The 14,284-nt window shown below is 43.7% G+C and overlaps 1 non-coding gene across 1 annotated transcript; it reads left to right on the forward strand.

The window, feature by feature from the left end:
- The first annotated feature begins 297 nt into the window (after positions 1-297).
- Positions 298-399, forward strand: LOC138496862 (U6 spliceosomal RNA). Its single transcript, XR_011278322.1, has one exon. It is a non-coding gene; the product is annotated as a U6 spliceosomal RNA (small nuclear RNA).
- The last annotated feature ends 13,885 nt before the right edge of the window (positions 400-14,284 follow it).

The following is a 14,284-nucleotide window of genomic DNA, read 5'->3' on the forward strand; positions in this document are numbered from 1 at the left end:
TTTGAGAGATCCCTCCACTGTTTGCTGGTCTTTTAAGGAATCCTTGCGACACATTTTTTTTCCCCCAGTGAACCAGGTCTCACTGGGGATGCGACTCTTCTATGCTCGTGACCCTTACGGGCCCAAACGGTGGGGGCTACGGCCAGGGTTCTGCTTAGTCTCCCTGGGTCAGTACCATCCTCTGTTTAATCTTAAACTTGATGCACCCTTTCTAATTGATATGCACACGCCCTGCTTTTAATTCGTGTTTTGACTGGCTATCAGCTGTGTGTTTATGTATTGCCTTTTTAATAGTGGTTTTATGGCTAAAACAAAGTTAAAATTCGTACGATAAGACAAAGATTAGCGTGGACACTGTCCAAAGATGACGAACCAATTCGTGAAGCATTTCACATTTTTAATAATGATAATATACTAGAAATGCTAATATGAGAGGGAATATAATGAACTGCTCAAAATCCAATAGGGTTCATTTTGCCGTTGCATTATACTGATCTACTGACTTGTATTTGCAACGGATGGATTCGGAACGGCTAATGAAATATCGAATATGTTCCAGAGACAGGGAGAGGGCTGGGAGGAGGACAAACGAGCAGACAGAAAGCCTATTCATATAAGTGTTGCGGTGGGGATTTGTTCATAAGCAGCTGCACTGCACCTGTGTCCCCAGGACCAAGGCCACCTTGCAGCAGCAGAACAGTACTTCCGGCCAGATGCAAAGTTTAAAAGAATACATGTTGGCCTTCAAGGTTACAGAACTTTAACAATGTTGTTTCCATCACTTGTATCTGATTGGCTCATGGGAAAGTGCTGGCCCTGCTTTTGTGTTCATGTATGCGCTGAGATGAGAGTATCCTATTACTCAGAATGATATATAGTTAGGTAGGTGCACACCGCAAAAAAGGTGCAAATGTCCTGGAGTACAATGTTCTGTAATGCCACGTCTTCTCTTTTTGTGGTTCTTAACTTATATTAGACCAGGCGAAGACAGACTCTGGCTTCCCGATCCTCGCCTGTTTAAGGCTGTTTTAAACTCCCATTCTACGGTACTTTCATAGTTGATAGTGCAGTAAAGAGCACACCCAATGCGGCACAGAAAAGTTACGTCGTTTTTCACAATTTCTATGCGTTGCTGGCCGGCCTATGATGCAGCATTTACATGCCAACGGCGGGCATTTACCACTCAGTGTGACTTGTGCAGTTGCCGATGGGAAAAACAGCCCTGCTCACTTTGGATGTGCAAGCAGCCCAAGAGTCTCCATCCGTCTGAGAAGCAACGCCATTATTCTGTCACGGTCACCAGACAGGGCTTACTGTAGACAGAAAGTGTGCAGACTTTCTTTTTTATATAGCAATTCGGGGGAGCATGGCCAGGGGCCAGGCTGTGGCTGCACTGTACTGTACTTTTCCACGTGTAGTCATTCCGCCACTGTGAACAGTTGTTTCACTCAACCTGTAGCTTCACAGACATTTTAACCAATACCTCCCATCATATCTCAGCAGTGGCGGTATTGGCTGTGGGTGATGGCAGTACCGAGAGCTATTCCGTCCTACAGCCCCCTCCCCGCCTATGTGATTATTTTGTCCACATGTTGCCTAATATACCCCTGATGTTTAGCAATATCAAGTGACGTCGCCATTTTTTACTTCATGCACATCCCCAGCACTTGTGCTTATATGCTTGCAGGGGAAAAGTTTCTATTTATCATTCTAACTAAATAAGTACATTGACAAATAAATGAGTACATTCATTGGGGCCTGGATATTGGTATATCTGGGAGAGTCGTTGGAGATTCAAGACATGTTCGAAGTAATTCATGGAATAATTGTGTGCCAAAATGTGTGGCGCAAGTGTGAAAAAGCCAGTGCACGTGTGCGATTCGCACGCAAGTGATTCATGGAAGGCTCTGAGCGTGGCTTTCCCATGAGCTGTGCCTAAACCACGCTTACCCTACACGTCACTGCGATTATCCAAACACTGCGCGAGACACGCACAGCGAAAGCGCACAACTCCTAGCTCACACACCTAAAAAGGGGGCGGAACACGCAGAATAGGGACAACGCATGAAAATGTGGGCGTAACGGGGGAAGCAGCTCTGGGAAATACACACAACGCCCACACGCTCGCGAACAACACATATTCATGGAATCGAATAGGGAAAACTTGCGCACGCCAAAAGACACGCACACGCGTAAATACGTCCGCCACACGAAAGCAGGCGGAAGCGCTCCCGCGTATTATAAAAGTGTGCGCAAACAAGCATATACAGCTACGATGAATGTCCCATTTCTTGCAGCAGTGATCATGGGACACCGCAGGTGGAGGAGAATAGCCAGGCCCCGCATTTTTTTGCCCAGGACCAGCCTTTTTGGGATGCCCGATGACCAGGTCTATGGCAGGTATAGGTTTCCACCTCATATCATCCTAGACCTGGTCACTGAGTGGGAGGATGGGTTCTACGTGATTTCGCCAACCTATTTTTGGTCGTGGTACTTTTCATAGCCGACCCTTTCATCGCCAATATTTTTTAAAATTTTATGTATGGGGGGTGCTGAGCACCCTCAAACCCCCCCTTACTTAATTATACCCCAACCTGCACAAACACCCCCCTAAAAACATTTTTTAAATAAAAATGTTGGCGATGAAAGGGTCGGCGATGAAAAGTACCACGACCAAAAATAGGTCGGTGAAATGCGTGTATACTGGAGGATGACCTCACATCACCCACCTTGTACTCCCAAGCACTGAGCCCCTTGGAAAAGGTGCTCAATGTACTGCATGTTTTGGCCACTGGGTCATTTTAGCGGACAACTGCCATAGTCTCGGACGTCTCACAGCCCACGCAGTCACGCTGCCTCCACCAGGCGTTGGCCGCTCAGTCCGCAGGCACATATATACGCCCAGAACACCAGCAGAAAGGCAGGCTGTGGTCCAGGACTACTACAGGCTGGCACACGTCCCCCAACGTGCTCAGTGCCATAGATTGCACCCATGTGGCCCTACGTCCACCAAGGGCCACTGAGAACATCTACCGCAAGCCCATCATATTCCGGGGGTGCGCTTGGAGTTTTACACGCGATTAGGCTGGCGCGAGCGGGCTATCCGTATTCCGGAGGTGCGCAAGGAGTTTTACATACGATTGGGCTGGCGCGAGCGGGGTATGCATATTCCGGGGGGTGGGTGAGGAACGCGTACCCCGCTCGCGCCAGCCAAATCGTGTGTAAAACTCCACGCGCACCCCCGGACTATGCGTACCTCGCTCGCGCCAGCCAAATCGCGTGTAAAACTCCTTGCGCACACCTCGGAATACGCATACACCGCTCACACCAGCCAAATCGCGTGTAAAAATCCTTGCACACCCCTCGGAATACACGTACCGGTATTCCGAGGTGTGCGCGAGGAGTTTTACATGCGATTTGGCTAGCGCAAGCAGGGTACACAAGCGTTTTTAGGGAGATTTCGTTGTTGGGTGCTGTATGCTGGTTAAGTGGCCCCTGCGCCTTATTGTGGATTTGTGCGGCTGCTTTTGCCGCAAGGGGCTGTGTTAGGGGCGTAACTGGCGCTGCTGGATGGTCGCTGCGCCACGGCTGGATATGGATGGGGAAATCTGAGCTGGATTCTAAGAATTACCCCGGTTGTGTGTTGGCCAGAAATAGATGTACAGAGACTTGACTGACCAAGGGGAGGGTGCTCAGGCAGGAAAGTGGGCGGTTTCACGGATGGCTAGGTATACCATTGCAAAACCAACAGATTGTCCACAAACTTGTGGAACTCTCCCGTCCCCTGCACACCCTTTTAAACTGTATAGACAGTCGAAATGTTTACACAATGGTAGTAGTAAGTTTCTTTAAGAAAAGAGAAATGTGTGAGAAAAACCAATTTTCGACACTGTTAGTGTAAAATAGAGTGATGGAGACCATCAATTTTAATTTAGTTTTAAATTACCTGTTATAGATATGAATTTCAATTCATTCATCATCCGCTCTTAGTGAACATTATGACATAAACGTATTCATTTTGAAGTCACATTCAATAATATAATTCGAGGGCATACAATGTGTTTATCACACTTTCTACAAAATTAACTTTTCACATGTAGTATCCATAGGAAGTGATAATAAATGTTTTCTCGACGCGTTTCGGGGTGTCCCCTTCTTCAGGATTTGTTAGCCTTCTTTGTTACCGTTAATCTTTGTTTCGCCTACAATATATGATACAGTAATCAGATTTTTAGGTTCTCACTTATAACTGTCATTTAACTCTTGAGAAAAAACTTTTTACAATAATCACCTGGATGTCCAATGTGGAATATCCTGACTGGATTTATTATTAACAGTAATGTCAACCCAATAGTTGTTGAATATCTCAGTTGCTATACAACCTGTAGATGTGATAGAAAAACAGTAGAAAAAGCTCAGTTAAAAGAGAGATCTGAATTCGTGAAGGAAAATCTAGTCATGTCTATCTGAGAGTAAAAATATTACCTTTCGGTATTTTTGTAAAAAGCTACTTCTTCATTGGAACAAGTCGCTGTAGTACGAAGTGAGAGTCTTCAGGGATGGAGATAATGCAGCGATGGGAGATTCCTCCGCACGTGTCTGTAAAAACACATACATGTGCTATGTGAGAAAATTGCAATGTTCTGCCCATGTGGATAAACAATGCGTCGGGATCATTTAATAGAGTATACTCTATGAAGGCCTCTAGACTAAAGCTATGGAGTTTTAAAGCTGCTGGTAAAAACTACTTGATTTGGTTCCCTTACCTCCTTCCTGAGAAGATGCTCTGATGACCGGTGCTGAAGCTCGAACCGTTCCTCACGGTTCTCGCTGAAAATGGCCGCTATTTACATTGTGACATCATCACGTTGAAGCGTGATGACGTCATGGTGTTTAGGACGTCAACGTGTGACGGGAAAAATGTCACACGGGTGTATTTGGAAAGGACTTTGCGAGTTTAAAAATACATGTTGGTGCATTCCAGGGGTTTAATTAAAAAAAAATAAAGATAAAGAATCAGTAGATGAATATAGGGTGTGCCTCATATTAGTTGTGGTAAATTCACTTGATGGTGCATGTCGTGATAGGTGTGAAGACATCATGCCTGCCTGATTTATAGGTAGGGGAGTCTTAACCAGGGAGAAGCTGTTGGAGTATTGGGCATCCGTGCGTTTGCCATCTCAAGAGAAGCATGCTCACATTCTATGATTTGTATCTTAATACATTCATCATAAGTAAATCATCAGACAATGTAAACAAGAAAATTCAATAATGTATTTAACAACACATGATGTTTCATATACATTACGTTTTTGATTAGGTCAGAAGAAACAGTATTGGGTTACCCTGCTAGGGGTCCAGTCCTGTTTTAAAGAAATGAGGCTAAACTGTACTCCTCGTTCATCCCATTGGGAACTAGGCTGTTTAATTTCTCTATCCAGAAGATTTCCCTCTGGTTCATACGTCTGGCATGGTTGCCACCTCTTGGTGCCCTATTCACAATTTCCAAAATCACAACCTTAAGTTGGGAAATATTATGTTTTTTTAAGGCAAAATGTCTTGCTACTGGTTTCACTAAGACCGGATGATGAATTAATTGAAATTCATATCTATAACAGATAATTTAAAACTAAATTAAAATTGATGGTCTCCATCACTCTGTTTTACACTAACAGTGTCGAAAATTGTTTTTTCTCACAAATTTCTCTTTGCTTAAAGAAACTTACTACTACCATTGTGTAAAAATTTCGACTGTCTATACAGTTTAAAAGGGTGTGCAGGGGACGGGAGAGTTCCACAAGTTTGTGGACAATGTGTTGGTTTTACATAGGTTAAAACAACCCAGTGTCAAGGTTGTTATTCTCCCCGGCACCCCGCTAATTTTCTACCAATTATGTAAATATCTTTAATCCAGGTGTGCGCTAGGCAATACAAAAATTGGATTCTAGGTATACCATTGCTACATCCTCAAGAATTTGGGTCCTCTGATTAAAAGGCAAGGATGATTTGTTGTTTGACTCAAAGTAACTTATTTAAACCATTCCTTGCACTAGTCAAAATTGACCAAATGACTTCACACAATGTGGGCCATCTCACCCTTTATGTCGTTACAAATGCTAAAAATTACCAATACCTTCTCAGCCTCCACAGTAATGGCTTCTCAGTGTGCAGCTGGGCAATGGGGTACAGGTGCTCTTGTTCCTTGGTACCAGGTGGTGGAACAAGAGATGCGTGCGCACACAGGGTACTACTAGGGTAGGGAGTGCAGGGAGGGATTGAGATTACTGGGGGGAGAGGCAAGATCCAGTACACAGGGGAGAGGTGGTGTGGGGGAAGCAGTCATCAGCAAATCCTGTCAAAGGGACCAGTGTAATGTCAGATCAATGGTCTTTTTGGGTGGGCAGGGTGTCAAGGAGAGTGGTGGTGGCACTGGTATTACTGATAGAGGACAGGACATTCGCAGGAGCACCGACAATGACATGAGGTTGCTGGGGTGGCAGTCATGGAAGGCTCAGGTAGAAGTCGTGGTTCATGTGCTCTTTCTCCTTAGGTTTTTTTTTCGCAAAGATACACTGGTATCAAAAGAAATAACCCTTGCCAATGACAGATGTGTTTCTCCCTAGCCACTTGACTGGTGCAGCCGGCTCCCCAAGTTTGTTATACAGTATTTCTTAATATGTGTATAGTGACCCTTGGGAGCGCCAATGGCATTTCAGCCCTGCAGATGGGGGAGAGGGGAGCTATTGTGGACACCTGAAAGTTCTTATTCTTCTTTTGAAGGACATTCCTGCACTTCATGACATTCAGCTCCATCACAGAGATCGTAGGCAGGTTCTGACCACTACATGTCTTCACATGCAACGATATCTAATAGCTTTGTGTGTAAACCACGTCCTGCCCTTCCTTTACCTCCACTCCAACAAGATCTTAGGCAGGTTGTGCTAGCACCTGCCTAGTTTCCCCCTTGATGGTGTAACCCAGTGGCAGTGCCTCCAGCACTGGCAGAAGCAGCTGAAGTGTTGGCACAAAGAAAACAAACTTGCAGGATGATAATGACATGGGCCCTCACAAATGGGAAGGACACAACACACAGTACTGCACCCATATAGGAAACTCTTCCAATGCCAATGGGAAATACAAATGGGAAGGACACAACACACAGTACTGCACCCACATAGAAAACTCTTCCAATGCCAATGGGAAATAAATGACACTCTTGCAAATGGCACGTATGCAACACGGTACTATACACACATCAAAATCTTCCAGTTCCCATAAAACAATGTACTGGTTTACAATAGGTGAAGTGACAGGAAAGGAATACCTTAAAACAAAGTAACTTACTTGCAGATGTGAAGAGGACTTTGTTCTTCTTTGGAGGCACTGGCATTTCTTTACTCTTGGGCGACGTTCTACTTCTCTTTTTGAAGCCTTTTCCTTTTCATGGTAGGCAACCTTAAGGCCCAAAATTGCCCTATCGATGATGTTAATGTGTTTGCACGCCATTGTGCACCTGATGTAAAACCGGTTGGTCTCCATTAAGAGATTTGATACCTGCAACAGATTAGGCCTTGCCAAATACTGTGTTCAGATTTGAACTGGTAGTAATGGTGGCACCTGGAAAATCTCCATGTTTTAACCACTACAAGAAGCATTGTCATGTCAGTTCTATCATGCAAATACCTTTCTTCTGTCTGTTTGAAGTGTTGCAATGCTTTGGGAGGGGGTTCCTCTTGCGGACATACAATCACAATCTAGGAGGCATTGCAGTGTACTTGGGCTGCCAGTAGTGCACTGTAGCTCTTGGTATTCAGTCTGGTATGAATTAGTAAGAGAGGGGGAGCTTAAGGTGAACAGGAATTTTTCAGTTGGTGCTGCTTACGTCCTTTCAGTTACTCAGGAACTGTACACATAATTCTGTTTTACAGTGACACTGGGAATATATGGCATGTATGTTGAATGATAGTGACACTAGGACTGTCCAGGCACAGACCAAAATAAATAAACCTGGATTGTGCAAACAGGCAATTTTCTTTGACAGGTATTACATTTCGTGGCACCTGGCACGTGAAAGTTGCTAGGCTTTGTACCTCTTAGCACACTGCTTAAGACTGGTACTGACTTAGGCCTCAGCCAGTTCCCCTCGACTCTGAATGCCCTGCCCAACTCAGAGGTGCAGCTTTTTAACATCTCTTGTATATATAGTCACTAGAATGGAGCCCTGTATTTATATCCGAATGGCAAAACATTTAGCACAAAAAAGAAATTGGCATACTGTTATGCTGGACCCAGAAAAAGCAATAGTGTAATTGTTAATGGTAATGTTAAAGGTATTTATACCGCGCACCGTCACCAACGGAATTGGTCCCCAGGCGCTCTGGCGGATCTGCAAACAAAGAAGAAGGGGTGGGGGGTTAGTAGGGTGAAGTGGGAGTAGTGAATGGGAGTAGGAAAGTGGGGACGGTGGTGTCCTGTTGGCAGCTTCAGTTCAGTTTTCACTGTCCGCTGAGCTTTGGTGTGATGATCGGATTGATGTGGGTCCTTGTGTGCTGTTGGTGGGAGTTATGTGTTTGTTGTTGCGGTGTGGTGAAGTATGTGCGTTTACTGTGCAGAGAAGTGGTTGCGTGAGTTTTTTGTGTATGTGGAAAGTTGAGCTTATGGGTTAGTGTTTTTTTTGTCTCTTAGTCTTTGCTATTGTTGATCCACGTCTCCCATTGTCCTATGGAGTTGGTATTTTAGTTTGTCTATCTAGTTTTTTTTTCGGTGTGATGGGATGTCAAGTTTCCATCTGAGCTATTTCAGAGCTTTGTTTATCAGGTTGAGGCACACATTGTCCCCCGCACTGGTATTGGTGCTGTATATTTTACATTCATAAGCTCTTTTCCTATCCATTTTCCTGTCGGTGAACCACAGCTGCCTTTGTTTACTACGTCGGCTAAAGGTGTGTTGACATGTCAACCTTACCCTTCCCACCTGATCTCTCCAAATTTGCTCCTTGGTGTGATCCTAATTAATCTATCTTTCATTTTGGTATAGTGATATGCTATAAAGTGTTCGCCCACCTCCTTCTGTTTATGAAGGCTAGCTTAGGGAGATAGGGAGGATCGGTTCCCTCTCTCAGTATTGTTTTAGCTGCGTATATGCCTCCATAGGCATTCCTTCTAGTTATGGGGAGAAGAGTTGTTTTCTGAATAGAAGGTGATCTCTCGTGTTTGGTAGCTCATACCAGGTTTTTGGTGCAAGGTGAGAGAAAGAGGATCCTCCGAATTTTCTTTTGTTGTATGGTTTTGGTTCCAGACGGATGTCGCTACTAGATCTGAGTCTTGTTGGGTAGTAGACGTTCATTTTCTCTCGTAGGAACTCTGCGCCTTGGCCGTTGATTGTTCTGTGCGTTATGCACATTGATTTTAACTTTATTTGCTGTTTTATTGGTAGCCAGTGTTGCATTTTCAGAGCTGGTGTGAGGTGTTCTCTTTGCGGAAGTTTGAGGAGGAGTCTGGCCCCCGCATTTTGTATGCGTTGGAGTTTTTAGAAGTCGCTCTGGCATGCCCAGATATAGGCTGTTGGCGTAGTCTACCCTGGACATGATGAGAGAAACGATGGTGAGCGTTTTGTGGGCGAATTAGAGGAATTGAAGGATCCTTTTTACTGCTTGTAGGGGGAAGAAACATTTCTTGATTAGAGCGTTTACTTGTGGCTCTAGAGTTAGGGCCTGATCACGACTTTGGCAGTAACCCTTAAATCCGGCGGTAGCGCTAATACTGCCGGATTTAAGGGTCCGCCGAATCAGGGCTTCGGCGGATTTCGCCCCAGCTCTAAGCTGGGGGGAAATCCGCCGAAAATTTGCGCTATTACCGCCGGCGGGAAATCCGCTGGCGGTAAGAGTGCGAAAATTCCCCATTGAGCCCAATGGGGAATGGGGCATTCCCGAATGGGCTCAATGGGGAATGGGGAATTACTTTACCGCCGAACTCGTGATCCGGCGCTATTAGCGCCGGGGAGTTCGGCGGTAGGGCTATTACCGCCGGCAGTAATACCGCCGGCGGTAACGCCCAAGTCGTGATCAGGCCCTTAGTCTGTTATCCATCAAGACTCCCAGGTTTTTTTACGATCGTCAACGGGGCAGGAGTTCTGTTGGCTCAGGGATGTAGTGATAATTTTCTCAGTTTTTAAAGATGATCATTATTTCTGTTTTGCCTGGGTTGAGTTTGAGGAAGTTAGAGTTCATCCAGCCAGCTGCAGATTTCATGAAGGCAGCTCTCTAGAGTTGCGTTTTCTTCTTGCGTGTCTGGTATCTTGTAGACCATTTGTGTGTCGCCAGTGTAGTTGTAGCATGCGAGGACGTGTCTTTTAATGATCTTCATTAGTAGAGTCAGGTAAATGTTGAATAATAACAGGGAGAAGGATGATCCTTGTGGTACTCCACAGGTGGATTATCTTGAGTTGGATTTGAAAAGTTTGATCCATATGATTTGTTCTGTTTATTAGGAAGGATTTAATCCATAGTAGGGCTAAGTCAGTGATTCCAATTTCTGTTTTTGTCTGAGTTTGTGTTTGCCTTTAGATCATCCCAGATTGAGATAAGAGCTGTTTCCATTCCTCTCATTGGTCTGAAACCTACTTGTGCCTGGTCCAGTAGGTGGTGTTCTTCTATGAATTCCTGGGTTATTTTATAGACGTATGTTTCGAATAGATTCACTCCAGCAAGCTAAGACTCATCATGGTATCTCAAAGGCCAGTTGGGAACAACACTTTGCCAAAGTTTTTGGAAGCAATGTAAATCAGCCGAAAGAAGAAACGCTTGAAATGGGCCAGGTTTGGGACGTAGTCGAATTGCGAGAAGATATATCAACAGCAATTAGACATCTAAAAAAACTCTTGAGCGGCCGGACCTGATGGCCTTTTCAATGTTACATTAAAAGCAAACAACGAGCATTGGACAACCTTTATATACCATCTATTCCAAGTGATAGCCAATACAAAGATGATACCTAAATCTTGGAACTCAGCCATCATAGTGCCCATCTTCAAAAAGGGTAGCCGCAACGATCCGGTGAATTACCGACCAATAGCCCTTTTGGATATCTTGGGTAAGATATTCGCGACCTTTTTACAACAGAAGCTATCAAAGTGGGCTACCAACTCAGGTCACTTCGATATACGTCAGACAGGCTTTACCAAAGATGTGGGGACAGAAGTGAACCTAACGATACTGAACTTGCTGAAACTAAAAGCCTTACAACAAGGTAAAAATCTTTTCATTGCTTTCATTGATATGAAACAAGCGTTCGATTCCCTAAATAGATCGAAATTGTGGAACAAATTGACAACCTGGTCGTGTCCGCCTGAAATACTGCAGCCCATAATGGCTCTGTACAAAGAAACCTCAATCAGGATACGAATCAATGAAGCAGGCGAGCTGACAGAGAAAATATACACAAATAAAGGAGTAAAGCAGGGTTGCCCGTTGGCTGCCCTGCTATTCAAACTATTTATATCTGACATATCTGAAGCTTTTTCTCAGACTCGCTGTTTTCTGCCAAAGATTGGTAATAATAATATCAGTTGGACAATATATGCAGATGACCTTGTCTTAATAGACAAAACACCAATTGGCCTGCAGAGACTTCTATCTGCATTGGAAAAATACCTAAGTGACAAATCGCTGCAAATAAATGTAGAGAAAACCAAGATTATGTCAATTGGTAATTCCACTAAAAGATTAACCAAGAATTTCAGATGGAATATCGATGAAGTACAACTCCAACATACACCAACTATTCGCTACCTAGGCATTGTGTATAACACCTCAATTAGAGAACATGACTGGATCTGTGATCTCAAACAACGTACATTGACCTTCGCATTGCAAGGAGCAAAACTTCATGCTGAATATGGAAAATTTACATTAAAACCAGTATTAACCTTTTACACACAAAAGGTGATCCTTTCAATTACATTTGGAGCAGAGGCTGGTTGGAACCTGGACTACCATCTGTGGCCAACCCTTGAAGGGATTTTCTGAAGACGTATTCTTAAACTGCCAAAGGGCGTTCCAATGATCGCCATAAGATACAAACTTGGAATTGAATCACTGCACAACATAGTTGTCTGGAAATCGTTGGCCATGCTACAAAAGATGTCACTAAAGGTTCAGGCTCCAGCCTATCAAATCTTCTCAAACATGGCCCAACCACAACATTGCAGTATTATGCTAAACTGGTCCAGCGGTTTAAAAACGATTCTTGATTCGGCAGATATAAAGTGGGAAACACTGATATCAACGCCCAAAATTGCGAAACAGAGACTAAGGAAGTGGAATTGGATGCAGAATTTAGAACAAAGAAACCTACTATCTTCATCAATTGATCTAGGTCCTTTAACAAACTGTTTGGATTGTCTACCTAGGTATCTTCAAAGATTTCCATCAAGAAAATATCGTAATCAATTCTTGAGATTGCGTCTGAATGCTCATACAACAAAAGAGATTCAATGGAGACGAAGAGCTGCCAACATTAAGAACAATCTCTGTAGGTTCTGTGGAAATTCAGTGGAATCGGTAAAACATCTGATCACTGAGTGCCCCAAAGTCACGCAGCAATGATCACGCCATCTTGGTTCCTTTGCTCCAGTTGATGAAGACATGGACAAATGGTGGTTTTGGATACTATGTGGAACAAATGTGCCGCTTACATGTGCAGTATGCAAATTTGTAGAAAGCATCTTGAGTGAGGACCAGTCTTAATTAACTTGGAAAATTGGACAGTATAGTATGCTGCCTATATATATTCTCAGGGATGCCTGACGGTATATCCAGGTAGTCTGATGTGAAAGTTAGATTGGATTGTTTTATTGTTTTATTGTAATTGAAGTTTATTTGTAAACTAATTGTTACAATTAAAATAAAAAAAATAAAAAATAGATTCACTGGGTACGGGATATTGGAGATGGGTCTGTAATTGGAGAGGTCCTCCACGTTTCCTGCTGCGTCCTTGAGAAGCGACTTGATGTATGCTGATTTGAAGGATTGTGGCACTTTCCCTGTTGCAATTGAGTGGTTGAGGAGGTTTCTACAGTAGTCCATGGGTGATCCTTGTGTGAGGATTGATTTGTATATGTCTGGAGGGCAGGGATCCATGGGGGAGCCTGTTTTGTTGATTTTGTTTACCAGTTTGATGAATGTCTCAGCTGATATTTGGTGGAAGCTTCAAAGTTTGTTTGGGCGTTCCTCGTACGGGTGGGTGGGTTGCATGTTGCGGTTGCATGGTCTGCTTTGTATGGTGTGCTGGATGGTGTTGATTTTGTTTTTGAAGTGCTCTGCAAGGTCGTTGCATAGTTTATTCAATTGTATCGGAGTGTTGTTGTAGCCAGGGTCTTTTTTTATTTAGTTTATTATTTTAAACAGTTCTTTTTGTATGAGCGAATTTGTTGCTGGAATTTGAATTTATTTGCACGGTTGTTTTTGATCCTCCATTCTAGTTTTCAGTTTTTCCTTTTCATGGCGACGAGTAGCGGGATAAACCATTTTGCTTTCGCTCTTTTGCGTGATGGGGGAAAAGGTTTTTCTTTGGTGATCTCGTCTATTGTTGTCGTGATCCAGTTGTGAGGTAGTTCTATTTTTTTGTCCAGACTAGCTTCGTCCATAGTTGTTGCTTGTGGTTTTCTGATTTCCAGTAGTTCAGTTACATTGCCATTTTTATGTCCTCCAGTTTCTTTTCATGATAGTCGGCAGATTGTCCTTCTGCTTGATTATTGGTGTGGCTAGCGGGATCACGAAAGGGAGGATGAGGTGGTCGCTCCAGAGGATCTGAATTGGTGGTGCCATGGTAATGAGATTTTTGTTGACGAAGATTGCGTCTAGTGTATGTCCTGCCGTGTGGGTTGCTCCTTTGACTAGTTGATGTCATTTCATTGTTTCCAGTTGTTTGGCTAGTGATATTTGCGAGGTTGTTTCTTCATCAAACCAGATGTTGAAATCACTGAGGATAATCAGGTTAACCTGCTCGATGGCTAGGTTGGTGATTGCTTCCGCCAAGGCGTCTACCAAGGTTGCATCGTAAGTCGGTGGTCTGTATACCAGTATGAATTTCAGGTTTGTTTTGGGGTTTGTTGATAGGCAAAGGATTAGAAATTCAAAGTTCACAATGTTTAGTGTGTCTTCCAGTTTAATTTACAGGTGTTCTTTGTGGGCTATTGCTGTTCCCTCTCCTCTTTTGTTTTTCCTGTTTGCTTGGAAGCAAGGTTTTCAGGCAGGCAGTTGTGGAGAGTGATTTTGCAGTGGTCA

Source organism: Ambystoma mexicanum, chromosome 10 (assembly GCF_040938575.1).
Source record: "Ambystoma mexicanum isolate Mex_15411 chromosome 10, UKY_AmexF1_1, whole genome shotgun sequence".
In the NCBI taxonomy this organism is placed as follows: domain Eukaryota; kingdom Metazoa; phylum Chordata; class Amphibia; order Caudata; family Ambystomatidae; genus Ambystoma; species Ambystoma mexicanum.